The 14,628-nt window shown below is 46.1% G+C and overlaps 2 pseudogenes; one reads left to right on the top strand and one right to left on the bottom strand.

Annotated features, from left to right (window-relative positions):
• Window positions 1-4,179: 4,179 nt before the first annotated feature.
• LOC148538561 (uncharacterized) lies at window positions 4,180-9,747 on the top strand (annotated as a pseudogene).
• A 130-nt stretch (window positions 9,748-9,877) lies between these two features.
• Window positions 9,878-12,898, bottom strand: LOC148538560 (uncharacterized; annotated as a pseudogene).
• Window positions 12,899-14,628: the final 1,730 nt, after the last annotated feature.

Raw genomic sequence — 14,628 nt, 5'->3', positions numbered from 1 at the left:
CGTGCAGTTGTTTTTTCAGGGTTGGGAACGTCTAGAAATCACAGGGCGCTAAGTCTGGGCTATATGGAGGGTGTTCCAGTGCTGTCCCATTAATTTCAGTCAGAGCTGCCAGTGTAACAGCAGCTACATGTGGTCGGGCATTATCTTGGAGCAAAAAACACTGTTTCTTCAGCAAATGTGGTCTTTTCTTCCTCATGGCTCCATGCAAATGGGTTTTCAGGACGTTTGCATAGTAGTCACCATTGTCTGTCTACATGTGCATCAATGAAGCATGGGCAGAACTTTATCCCGGGGAACTTGTTCTGGGCCTTCCTCTGGATGGATTTGGAAGAAAACTTCACAGAGGGGTGGCATTTGGTCTGGGATGCCTAATGGACTGGCTGGGGTCCCGGTCGGATCTCACGATGGAGTGCGTCAGGCAGAACTTTGACCAGGGGAGCCTGTTCTGAGCCTTCCACTTGATGGATTTAGATGAAAAGTTTACAGAGTGGTAACATTGGATCCCAGAAGACATACCAGGGGGTTGAGGTCCCAGTCGGACCTACCGTTGATGTATCCTGGGCAGGTCTTTGACCGGGGAGCCTGTTCTGGGCCTTCCACTGGATGGACCCCTAAATAGTTTGGCTCTGTTGGTTTACGACTTCCTCAGATACCTCTCCCACAACCTCTGTCTGGCTGCAGAAACTGACACTGAGCGCATGTGCAGGGTCAGATTCTCAGAAGGAGTCTTTCAAAAATGTGAAAGACTCCTCCTTTGTGGCCAGATGTAACTTGCAGGGACAGCGTGAGCACAACTACTGTAAGTAACGGAAATATATCAACAAATGTTGGAATGCAAGGTCACCATCTTCATTCTCAGAAATAACGAGCAGAACCTCTCAATGAATGTTTAGCAATTGCAGCATGAGCATGCAGATTTGACACAGTATGTGTCACGGCTTGACGTGAACCTGGACCCGGAGTGGAGTCGGATGGTGATTGAAGGCTCGCCTTTTAGTACTGGAATGCAGCCGGTTTTAGAGGGGTATGACTCATGAATGGTAAGCGTAGGTCAGGGTATACTGCGGATAACCGTAGGGCGAGGAACAGCTAAGGAGATCTTGGCGGAACTCAGAGGACTGGGGTCGGCAGGGTAACTGACAGGATGTGGGTTCCGAAGGCTTGCTAGCAGTCAGGAGCTGGGCTGGTACGAGGCAAGAAGAGAGTGCACTGGGACACACTGGAACTGCTAACATATGGAGCAATGGGAGCACAGAGAACTAGCTCACAGCATTAGCTGTGATAGACGTTGCACTGGCAACCAAAGGACTTCCTGACAGCCCATTAGTACCACCAGGTGGTGCGGGATAGGTTGCTAGAGCTCTGAGGCCAGATGGTGACTGGATTGGCCCAAGCAGTCACATGGCCTAGATCCAAGATGGCCGTGCCCAGCAGTGAACAGCGTGGAAGCGCCGCCAGACTCACCCCCTCTCACCTGCCTCCAGGTGGATGCCATCAGCCTCCGGAGCCTCACAGTGCCCAGCGCTGCTCTCCAGGACCCTGCACCTCCGCTGGAAGCCCTGCGCCAGAGCGCCCGGAGCGGTAAGGAGCGCGACCTCGGCTGCCTCTCAGCCCTGGTCGTGACTGTATGTCATTCACAAGAACTAACCAAAATACACCACAAGGTGTCTGCCTCTATTCCAGATCTCAATTTCTCAGAAACCCATGACCTGGTGACTTGGTGGTCATAAAGAAACACGTAGGATTGGACCCATAATTTGAAGGTCCCTACCAATTTCTTCTCACTACCCCAACATCAGTCAAAGTGACAGGATGAGACACTTGGATCCACACATCGTATTGCAAGAAGATTAAAAAGGGAAGTATTGCTTCACAACACAATGCTTCATAGATACCAACTTATTGGTCCCAAGCCAGATAAAAGTCTATGGGCTTGTATAATAGCATGCAGAATTTTTTGTCCTAGTTTTATTTTGATAATATGGGCATTACTAATTGATCCCCAGCCCATACTAAGTTCCCAATTTAATTCAACCATTAATCTTACCCGATTAAGCGAGAATTGCATGAACAGCTGTCTGAAGGCTGGAATAATAAATTTATACAAATGCATTACCTTCTGGCTAAGGATACTTGCATGCATTCTCCAATCTCTGCAAGAACTATGCCATATATTGCCCTACCTGTGTCTTGGGCAGAAATGCATATATTTTTTAAGTGAACAATATTTCAGTTTCACTTCTAAGAAAATCTTACTGCCTAGGATAGGGGGCAGTTATAACTTATAACCAGAGTGTTTTAAGTGATATCATTGTGCGTTGGCAATCTCCACCATGGTGGAAAGCAGAGAGACAGCAGCCTATAGGATTTGTAAGATCAGTATGGGTGAACAATACTGAGGTGAATGCAACAGTGTATTATGGGTCCCTAGGTACTGTGCGGGAAAAGACTAATATTACCTTTATGCTGGCCATACACTAGTACGACCAGCATAAGATAAGATTCAACTTACGATTTCCTTTGAACTCCCTGGCAGCTCCCTGGCAGTCCCGGCCGCACGATTGACACACGATGTACATATGATCTCACGATACGATCAATCTGCAGTTTAGGAGAGAAGGTCATTGAATTAACACACATTACTTAAAAATGTCACTGAAATGACGCTGGTTGGACGCATGATGCATCGCATGCACAAAAACAGCATGATCTGTACACGATTACGTTAGATAATATGGGCTGCACATCTGAACATACGATACATTTTAAGAATGACGGGAGTGCGCATCGGATCGTATCCCACATAAATACTACATGATTTCCACACTATTCATCATACGACGCGTCTAAAATCAGGCAATCGTTCCAAAATCGCACTAGTATATGGCCAGCTTTAGAGATGGTAAAATATATTTAACTGATGGTTCTATCCCTGCTTCATACCCTACTGTACCTTTCTGTGGAATGCAACTAAGCCATGGAATAATTACCTTAATGGCAGTAAGGATATTGACCAATGTGATGATTCCGGAAACTGTAATTGTACTAATGAGCAAAAAGTGTTCCTTCATTACTATGGTACTTGTATTCGCAGAATAGCCCAATTTTTGCTATATTTGGCCACTGAAGTTGCTTGGATAGGCCAATTGCTATTACCCCCCAAAGTTTGTTTTGTGTGTGGACACAGGGCATACAAGCTTTTATCTTTTGGTGGGAAAGGAAGCTGTACACTGGCCAGGATTGCCTCCGCAAACCTGGATACAGGAGACTATAATACCCCTTTTACACCAGAGCAAAAACCTGGGTTTTTGCTGGGTCTACCCGGGTCGCAGCTCAGTGTAAAAGGGTCCCTGAAAAATAACCTGGGTCAAGTGACCCTGCAATCCAACCCAGGTAGCTACCAGGGTTGGACCCAGGATGGACCCAGGTAATGGTGTAGTGTAAACGATGCAACCCGGGTTATCTGATCTGGATCATGCCTAAAATGAGCGGATTGGTGGTTGTGGAGCATTCACCTCCCACTTTTTATGACCTCACAGGTTTAGCAGGGCAGACCTGAGTTCAGTGTGAACAGGGCTGATCTGAGAGTAACCCAGATCAAAGGTGCAGTGTAAATGGGTCTGTACTGGGTCTGACCAGGGTTGGAACCATGAAAAAGAGGTATTAGTTTACACAATAGCCCTATGAATCACAGAACTAATACCCCTTTTGCACCAAACAAATAACCCGGGTTATTGCCAGGTCGATCCGGGTTGAGGCTCTGTGTGAACAGCTCCCAAAAAAATAACTCGGGTCGATTTACCAGGCAATCTTACTCGGGTTGAGAGCAGGGTTGAAAACGGGTTGTTCCCGTGTCATGCGGCATAGTCAACGGGTGCTACCCGGATTATTTGACCCGGCTATATTCTGCTATTAGCTGATTGGAGCTTCTGGGGCGCTGGCAGATGATGTTATTTGTCAGGGCTCTGCTGAGAGAGACGCACACGCAGCCATTACTTGCATGCCAAACCTGCACAGAGCCTGCACCACAGCCTGACCAACTCCCACAAAACGCAGGCTGATACACAGGCTGCCACAGTCAGAATTGCAGCCTGCACCACAGCTTGACCAGCAGCTCCAAACGCAGGCTGATACACAGCCATAACAGCAGCCTGAGCCACACCCTGTTCCTACAGCAGCATGTGTGCTGTCACGAACTGGACCGATGCCGATATCAGAGATCTACTGCTCATCAGGGCGGAGGAAGAAATTAAACTCCAGATGACCGGCACAGTTAAAGATGCAGTAGTGTACCACAATATAGCCCAGATGCTGGAGTCACGAGGGATAAAACGCACACAGCAGCAAGTGGTAAATAAATTGAAGGCCTTGCGTAAGCAGTTCACTAAAGTGCACGATCATAACCGCAACAAAAGTGGTGCAGGCCGCAAGGAATGGGTGCATTACCAATTGTGCTACAGCGCTTTTGGAAATACAGCGCTTTCAAACCCCATAGCACTGTCCTCCTCAATTGCGCCATCCTGCTCCAGCCAGCAGGAGGATAGTCAAGAGGTACCGGCTACACAGGTTACCCTGCCGTCCTCGCAAAGCAGACCAACATCACAGCTCCTACTGACCGATGAGCCTGGAGAAAGTAGTGGGATGGATTCATCTGTGAATGCTGACAGTATCGCTTCCACCATAGATGAGGTAGTTGAGACAAGCTCAGAGACTGCGCCCCCTAAAAAGACCCCTCCGCTACGCGCTAATAGTAAGTATTTTAAAAAAGAAAAACACACACACACACACACACACACACACACACACACACACACACACACACACACACACACACACACACACACACACACACACACACACACACACACACACTACATTCACTTAAATCCAAATGGTAACTGTTGCAGAGTGCTGCTAGCGTGCAGGTAGATAGAAGGCCACAAGCACATGTACGCAAACACCACTGCTATCTTTACGTCGGCTCAGTGCATATTATATTTGTGTTTTTGTTTCTCCCCTTTGCAGTCTACAATGTGCCACCCAGAAAGAAGAAGCTCAACAGGTCGGAGCAAGCGGCTAGAGCGATGACTTCTGTGATCGTGGAGCATCTCCGCGAATTGGATGCCGACATTCAGAGGCAGGAGGATGCTAGATTCTAGAGTCCGAAAGGGAAATGCAGCAGTCATTTATGAGGCAATTAATGGATATGCAGGAGAGACAGATGTCTTTTTTTGAGCGCACATTTGGTCATGGTTTTCCCAACCAAACATCGGCATTACCACAGGCCCCAGTGTACCCACAACACAGATTTGGGCAGTGCAATATGGGGCCCAATTATTACAAACCTAGCACTTACCCTAACACAACACAAACAAACCAAGAGTCACCACAGTATACAGTGTAGGGGTGTGCACCGGCCACTTTTCGTGTTTTGTGTTTTGGTTTTGGATCTGGATCTTTCTTCGTGTTTTGGATCTGGATTGGTTTTGCCAAAACCACCCTTCCGTGTTTTGGGTTCTGGGTTTTGTGTTTTGGATCTGTATTTTTTTTAAAAAAAGCATAAAAACAGCTAAAATCACAGAATTTGTGGGTTTTTCTGCTCCTATGCTATTATTAACCTCAATAACCTTCATTTCCACTCATTTCCAGTCTATTCTGAACACCTCACACCTCACAATATTGTTTTTATGGCCAAAAGGTTGCACCGAGGTAGCTGGATGACTATGCTAAGCGACACGAGTGGGCGGCACAAACACGTGGCCCATCTAGGAGTGACACTGCAGTGGCAGACAGGATGGCAGTTTGAAAAACTAGGCCCCAAACAGTACATACTGCAAAGAAAAAAAAGAGGTGCAAGATGGAATTGTCCTTGGGCCCTCCCACCCACCCTTATGTTGTATAAATAGGACATGCACACTTAACAAACCAATCATTTCAGCGCCAGGGTCTGCCACATGACTGTGGCTGAAATGATTGGTTCGTTTGGGCCCCCACAAAACAAGCTGGCAATTAATGTGTCCCTGCACAAACTGGTTCTACGGAGGCAAGATGTCGTCCTCATCCTCCTCATCCACCGATTCCTTGGATAAAATAGGAAAAAGGGATTTAGGTGACCCTGGACTGCTTACGGTCTGAGCCAAAGTTTCTGAACTTGACAGTAACTTTTTATGAACGCGCTGCAGGTGCCGTATAAGAGAGGATATTCCTAGGTGGTTAACGTCCCTACCCCTACTTATTTCACCTTTACATATGGTACATATGGCAAGACAGTTGTTGTCCGGATTTGGATAGAAATATTGCCAGACCAAAGAGGTGGAATGTTTGGTCTTCTGCCCAGGCATGACCGTGATGGGCTTTTTCATCCCACGGACAACAACTGTCTCCCCTGGAGCCTGATTTAAACAAACCACATCACCATCAGAATCCTCCTCGCCAACTTCCTCCTCAGTGCCAGCTACACCAGTATCCTCATCCTGTTGTACTTCAACAGTGACATCTTCAATTTGCATAACAGCAAGTGGACTGTGGGTGCTCCTTTCAGCACTTGCAGGGGGCGTGCAAATGGTGGAAAGAGCGACCTCTTCCCGTCCAGTGCTGGGAAGGTCAGGCATCGCAACCGCCACCACACTTGGACTCTCCTTGGGGATTTGTGATATCTTCTTAGAACGCACAGTTCTTCGCTGTGCTTTTGCCAGCTTAACTCGTTTGATTTTTTTAGCGGGAGGAGGGCTTCCATCGTCATGTGAAGCTGAACCACTAGTCATGAACATAGGGAAAGACCTTAGCCGTTCCTTGCCACTCCGTGTCGTAAATGGCTTATTGGCAAGTTTACGTTTCTCTTCAGATGATTTAAATGTTTTTTTCAAGGTCATTTTCCTGAACTTTGTCATTTGGGATTGTATGTGCCCTCTACTATGACATTGGGCATCGGCCTTGGCAGACCGACGTTGATGGCATGTTATCGTCTATGTCATGACTAGTGGCAGCAGCTTCAGCACTAGGAGGAAGTGGTTCTTGATCTTTCCCTATTTTATTTTTATCGGAGAAAGTTTGGTCCTCCATTTATGTTATATTGATATATATACGTGCGGCTAAGGCGCACACAAACACAGAAAATATTTTTTTATTTTTGTTGGAGACTAGTGCACTTTGTGGGTTACACCACCCTTTAAGAAATGAGCCAGCCGGCCCTTTACTTATGGGACACAGGCGCACGCTTGGCACTACTTTGTTGATGCACGTGCGGCTACTGCGCACACAATTCACAAACACAGAAAATATTTTTTTATTTGGTTTGGACTGGAGTGTACTTTGGGGGTTACAGCACCCTTTAACGGTCAAGCCAGGCGGCCCTTTACTTATGACACAGGCGCATGCTTGGCACTACTTTGTTGATGCACGTGCGGCTACTGCGCACACAATTCACAAACACAGAAAAATTTTATTTATTTGGTTTGGAGTGTACTTTGGGGGTTACAGCACCCTTTAACGGTCAAGCCAGCCGGCCCTTTACTTATGACACAGGTGCATGCTTGGCACTACTTTGTTGATGCACGTGCGGCTACTGCGCACACAATTCACAAATACAGAAAATATTTTTTTATTTGGTTTGGAGTGTACTTTGGGGGTTACAGCACCCTTTAACAGTCAAGACAGCCGGCCCTTTACTTATGACACAGGCGCACGCTTGGCATTACTTTGATGATGCACATGCGGCTACTGCGCACACAATTCCCAAACACAGAAAAAAAAAATTTATTTGGTTTGGATTGTACTTTGGGGGTTACAGCACCCTTTAACGGTCAAGCCAGCCGGCCCTTTACTTATGACACAGGCGCACGCTTGGCACTACTTTGTTGATGCACGTACGGATACTGCGCACACAATTCACAAACACAGAAAATATTTTATTATTTGGTTTGGAGTGTACTTTGGGGGTTACAGCACCCTTTAACGGTCAAGCCAGCCGGCCCTTTACTTATGACACAGGCGCACGCTTGGCACTACTTTGTTGATGCACGTGCGGATACTGCGCACACAATTCACAAACACAGAAAATATTTTTTTATTTGGTTTGGAGTGTACTTTGGGGGTTACAGCACCCTTTAACGGTCAAGCCAGCCGGCCCTTTACTTATGACACAGGCGCACGCTTGGCACTACTTTGTTGATGCACGTGCGGCTACTGCGCACACAATTCACAAACACAGGAAATATTTTTTTATTGGGTTTGGACTGGAGTGTACTTTGGGGGTTACAGCACCCTTTAACGGTCAAGCCAGGCGGCCCTTTACTTATGACACAGGCGCACGCTTGGCACTACTTTGTTGATGCACGTGCGGCTACTGCGCACACAATTCACAAACACAGAAAAAAATTTTTTTTTAGCACTTGGGGGGAGCACCCCTGATGGACAGAGCACCCCCTGGACAACACTACAGCACCCCTTTAGGACTGGGACACTGCACAGGACTTTGGAGTGGACACAGCCCCTATGGACAACTGACTGCACAACACAGTCCAGCCAGCCCCTATGGACTTTGAAGTAGTGGACACAGCCCCTATTAACAACAGGAGCACAGCACAACACAGCCAGCCCCTATGGACTTTGAAGTAGTGGACACAGCCCCTATGGACAACAGCAGCACAGCGCAGCACAGCACAGCACAACACTACTCTGCACTACACTACACTACACAGCCCAGCCAGCCCTAACTCCCACCCTCCCTCTTCACTGTCCACAGCCGAGTGAGAAAATGGCGCCGACGCGGGTACCTTATATAGGATCCAAAACCCGCGAGACTCGGAAGGCGGGATGATGACGTTTTGCCTCGATTTCAGAATCCGAGTCAGGCGGGAAAAGTCGAGCCTGACTCGGATCGGGGGGGTTCGGATTTCAGAAATCCGAACCCGCTCACCCCTAATACAGTGTATAGGCAATTGCCGTAAACATGGCCGTTTTAAATATTTTATCGTTGTACCAACCGGAACATTTGCTATTTTATTTTTATTTTTTATATTGTGTGGCTAAAATTATAATGTTTATTGGGTGAAGGCACTTTTCATTTTTTTATCACTTTTACAGTGTATTGTTTTGACTGCACGGCTAAGGCACTTTTCTTTTATATTGGGCATATGATGCTTGACATATGTTTACACTGTTTTTATACTTTTGCAATAATCTGAGATTATGTTAAAACTGTTCTATTAAAAAACACAATATATGCACATGGTTAAAGTAAAAAAATAAACTTTTTCTACCAAATAAACCAAAACATGTTTGGAATTTGAAATTTTGCTTTTTATTTTAAACCAATAAGGGAAGGTTTGTTGCAATGGTGACCTGGATGAGCTCGGCGCTGTCCTCATGCTCCCCCACGTAGCTTACTGCATCACTTGTAATGCCCCCCACCTCAGTGTCCTGCACATTCCACTCGGGAAGGAAGTGGTCCTTTTGAATTTCACAAATATTATGAAGTATGCAGCAGGCTGCTACTACATGGGGCATGATTTTTAGGTCCACATCATTCCTTTTCATGAGACAGTGCCAACGTCCTTTTAAATGTCCGAAAGCATTTTCCACAGCCATCCGGGCAGAGCTAAGGGTGTGAGTGTAGGTGACCTTTTCCGGGGACAACTGTGCATGTTGGGTATAACCCTTCATTAGCCAATGCTTCAACGGATATTCCGCATCGCCATTGAAGTGGACTGGGAGCTCCACCCCATCTACGGTCACCGATTTCTGTAAAAAAAAAAAATATGGTCACTATATATGTATTCACATGGTGGTCAAGTAGGTTTCAGAAATTTAATGTATTTTATAGCACAATATGTTGACAAATACTTTGGAATATCATGCATTCCGCACCATTACACACTTAATATTTTGCTAAAGCACATAAGTATAGTGGACATAAAGAGTAAAAGGACCATATATTCTTACCTCTCTAGGGAAAAGCCATCCACCTCGCTTTTCCTCTGCTATGCTGTACAAGTCAGAGTTGGCTAGTACTCTGGCGTCATGTGCCCGTCCAGGCCAGCCTATGAAAACATCTGTAAAACTAAAAAAAAAAAAATTAGTATTCTACCTACAAAAAACATAAAATAAAAGTAGATATGAAAGAATAATTCGTACAAATTTACTTACCAGTATCGATGGTCCACAACAGCTTGAAGAATAATGGAATTCCACCCTTTTCGATTATAATAATCCACAGGGTTTTCATGGGGGGCGATGATGGGAATGTGGGTCCCATCTATGGCACCAGCACACTGCGGATACCCACGCCTGAGGAAGCCTTGGATGGTTTCATCTAGGCGCTGTCCTTCTGGCAAGGAGATAAAGCGCTGGTACAGGGTATCCACTAATGCCCGCATCACCTGGTAAATGATCTTGCAGACTGTGCCAATCCCAACACCAAATGTGCGTTACTCTCCGGGGGTAGCATACCACCAGAGTGCAATGGCTAATCTCCTGATTGGGGTGATGTGCTTTCGGTAGTTGGTGGTCTGCATCATCAGTGCTGGTGCCAGTAATTCCAATATATAATAAAAGGTGGCACGCGACATCCGAAAGTGTTCCAGCCACTGCTCCACTTGGAAAGCTTCTACAGTCAGCATGAAAGCTTCTCCATGGTGGCGGTCTCTGGCCCACATTCTTCTATTTCTCATCGTGGTCAATCTCATCATGGTGGTGATGTTGGCTGATATCAGTGCTCTCCTCCTGCGCAAATATTGCGGTCGAAATCTGGCCCTCTCAGCCAAGAATTGCGCTCTCCTCCTCGAACCCTGCACAAGGTGCCACATCATAAAAAGCTGCATCCAATTCTCTGTTGCTGAAATCAACAGAAAGCTGAAAACAGTGAGGACATCGGGAATACCCACATGTGCTCTGTCTGCCATCATTGCTGCAATGCTGTAAGCAGTCCCCACCCCTCTCTTTTGTTGTCTTTTGTGACCTCATCTTTTGTCAGCCCTTAAAAAAGACCATTTTTAATGACATCTATAGGGAAAAGCAGGGATTACCTGGGTTCAGTGTAAACGGGGCAAACCCGGGAATAACCCGGGTCGAGTTGCAGTGTAAACGGGGTCTGAAGCCGAGTTCGACCCGGGATTGACCAGTGTTCAAATTCCAGGGTCGGACCCGGGATTTTGGTGTAAAAGGGGTATAAGAGAGCATTAGTAATACCCCTTTTACACCAAAATCCCGGGTCCGACCCTGGAATTTGAACACTGGTCAATCCCGGGTCGAACTCGGCTTCAGACCCCGTTTACACTGCAACTTGACCCGGGTTATTCCTGGGTTTGCCCCATTCACACTGAACCCGGGTAATCCCTGCTTTTCCCTGCTTTTCCCATTGATTTAAAATAAAAAAGCAAAATTTCATATTCCAAACATGTTTTTGGTTTATTTGGTTTTAAAGTTTTTTGTTTTTTTACTTTAACCATGTGCATATATTGTGTTTTTTAATAGAACAGTTTTAACACATTCTCAGATTGTTGAAAATGTCAAACATTGTATGCCCAGTATAAAAGAAAAGTGCCTTATAGATCCCTGCGGGCAAAACAATATACTATAAAGTTATAAAAAAATGAAAAGTGCCTTCACACAATAAACATTATAATTTTAGCCACACAACATAAAAAAAAAAAAAACTAAAATAGAACATGTACCGGTTGGTACAACGATAAAATATTTAAAATGGCCATGTTTACGGCAATTGCCTATACACTGTATACTGTGGTGACTCTTGGTTTGTTTGTGTTGTGTTAGGGTTAGTGCTAGGTTTGTAATAATTGGGCCCCATATTGCACTGCCCAAATCTGTGTTGTGGGTACACTGGGGCCTGTGGTAATGCCGGTGTTTGGTTGGGATAACCATGAGCAAATGTGCGCTCTAAAAAAGACACCTGTCTCTCTTGCATATCCATTAATTGCCTCATAAATGACTGCTGCATTTCCCTTTCGGACTCTAGAAACCGATCCAATCTAGCATCCTCCTGCCTCAGAATGTCGGCATCCAATTCACGGAGATGCTCCACGATCACAGAAGTCATCGCTCTAGCCGCTTGCTCCGACCTGTTGAGCTTCTTCTTTCTGGGTGGCACATTGTAGACTGCAAAGGGGAAAAACAAAAACACAAATATAATATGCACTGAGCCGACGTAAAGATAGCAGTGGTGTTTGCGTACATGTGCTTGTGGCCTTCTATCTACCTGCACGCTAGCAGCACTCTGCAACAGTTACCATTTGGATTTAAGTGAATGTAGTGTGTGTGTGTGTGTGTGTGTGTGATGTGGGTGTTTTTCTTTTTTAAAATACTTACTATTAGCGCGTAGCGGAGGGGTCTTTTTAGGGGGCGCAGTCTCTGAGCTTGTCTCAACTACCTCATCTATGGTGGAAGCGATACTGTCAGCATTCACAGATGAATCCATCCCACTACTTTCTCCAGGCTCATCGGTCAGTAGGAGCTGTGATGTTGGTCTGCTTTGCGAGGACGGCAGGGTAACCTGTGTAGCCGGTACCTCTTGACTATCCTCCTGCTGGCTGGAGCAGGATGGCGCAATTGAGGAGGACAGTGCTATGGGGTTTGAAAGCGCTGTATTTCCAAAAGCGCTGTAGCACAATTGGTAATGCACCCATTCCTTGCGGCCTGCACCACTTTTGTTGCGGTTATGATCGTGCACTTTAGTGAACTGCTTACGCAAGGCCTTCAATTTATTTACCACTTGCTGCTGCTGTGTGCGTTTTATCCCTCGGGACTTCAGCATCTTGGCTATATTGTGGTACACTACTGCATGTTTAACTGTGCCGGTCATCTGGCGTTTAATTTCCTCCTATGTCCTGATGAGCAGTAGCTCTCGGATATCGGCATCGGTCCAGTTCGATGCAGCACACATGCTGCTGTAGCATACATGCCTACCCTCCCGGTTTTCGCGGGAGGCTCCTGATTTTTCGGGTAACCCCCCGCACCCCCGGAAGGGTAGGCAATTCTCCCGCATTCTGCCCACTTCCTAGTGAAGTGGGCAGAATGAGGAGAATACCCGCGGCGATCGCGGGTCTCCGTGTAGGGGGCGGGGCTTAAAACATGATTCTACATGAATCATGTCATTTGGCCCAACTCCCTATGCAAATTCTAGCCTATCGCAACAATTTTACCACGAGGGGGCGGGGCTGAATGAAATGTTTTACTTCAAAGGATAAAAGAGCTGACATTATCGTTGGTCTGGCTATGCAAAGGACACCTCGGTATAATTCAATCAGTCCTTACTGCATCCATTGTGACCTCCAACAACCTGATGGACTACGCAACTGTCTCACATGCAGCTTATCAGATTCATCAAAATTGAAGACTTCTTATCCATGATCAGTGGATTCATTGTTATTATTTTCCTTCCCATTGTATATGTAATGGTGCATACTAGGGGTATGCACCGGCCACTTTTCGTGTTTTGTGTTTTGGTTTTGGATCTGGATCTTTCTTCGAGTTTTGGATCTGGATTGGTTTTGCCAAAACCACCCTTCCGTGTTTTGGGTTCTGGGTTTTGTGTTTTGGATCTGTATTTTTTTAAAAAAAAGCATAAAAACAGCTAAAATCACAGAATTTGTAGGTTTTTCTGCTCCTATGCTATTATTAACCTCAATAACCTTCATTTCCACTAATTTCCAGTCTATTTTGAACACCTCACACCTCACAATAGTGTTTTTATGTCCAAAAGGTTGCACCAAGGTAGCTGGATGACTATGCTAAGCGACAAGAGTGGGCGGCACAAACACGTGACCCATCTAGGCGTGATACTGCAGTGGCAGACAGGATGGCAGTTTGAAAAACTAGGCCCCAAACTGTACATAATGCAAAAAAAAAAGAGGTGCAAGATGGAATTGTCCTTGGGCCCTCCCACCCACCCTTATGTTGTATAAACAGGACATGCACACTTTAACAAACCAATCATTTCAGCGCCAGGGTCTGCCACACAACCGCGTCATTGTAGCTCCGCCTCCTGCCTCACAATGCCATTAATCTTGGCATTGTGAAGAGGGGGCTGGGCCACGATGACGCGATCGCGCTGTCATGCCCTGTGCCCGCCCCAATGACGTGTTATGCTACAGGCCACGCCCCATTTTCGCAGCAATACGCTCCCCGTGTGGTTGCCAGACAGCTCCCTCCCAGAAGGAGGGAGCCAAATGTCGGCAACCCTGACATGATATGAAATGGAAATTAAAAAACCAATTCCCTCAATTCTGTGATTTTTAGTACATATGCCCCTTAGGGCCCTATTTATCACAATCCACATAAAAACTAATCAAAATTTTCATGCAATTTAGCAATATGCTTATGCCAGGACACTGGCTTCCGATAAAAGTCTGTCTTGCCGAAGAGCTGGAAGCATAGAGAATACCCACCCTTATGTTGTATAAACAGGACATGCACACTTTAACAAACCAATCATTTCAGCGCCAGGGTCTGCCACACAACTGTGGCTGAAATGATTGGTTCGTTTGGTCCCCCACAAAACAAGCTGGCAATTAATCTGTCCCTGCACAAACTGGCTCTACGGAGGCAAGATGTCATCCTCATCCTCCTCATCCACCGATTCCTCACCCTCTTCAGTGTGTACATCCTCATCCT

This window comes from Taudactylus pleione, unplaced genomic scaffold (assembly GCF_031769625.1).
Source record: "Taudactylus pleione unplaced genomic scaffold, aTauple2 ptg000039l, whole genome shotgun sequence".
NCBI classification, from domain to species: domain Eukaryota; kingdom Metazoa; phylum Chordata; class Amphibia; order Anura; family Myobatrachidae; genus Taudactylus; species Taudactylus pleione.
This window is presented reverse-complemented; position numbering and strand designations above follow the sequence as displayed.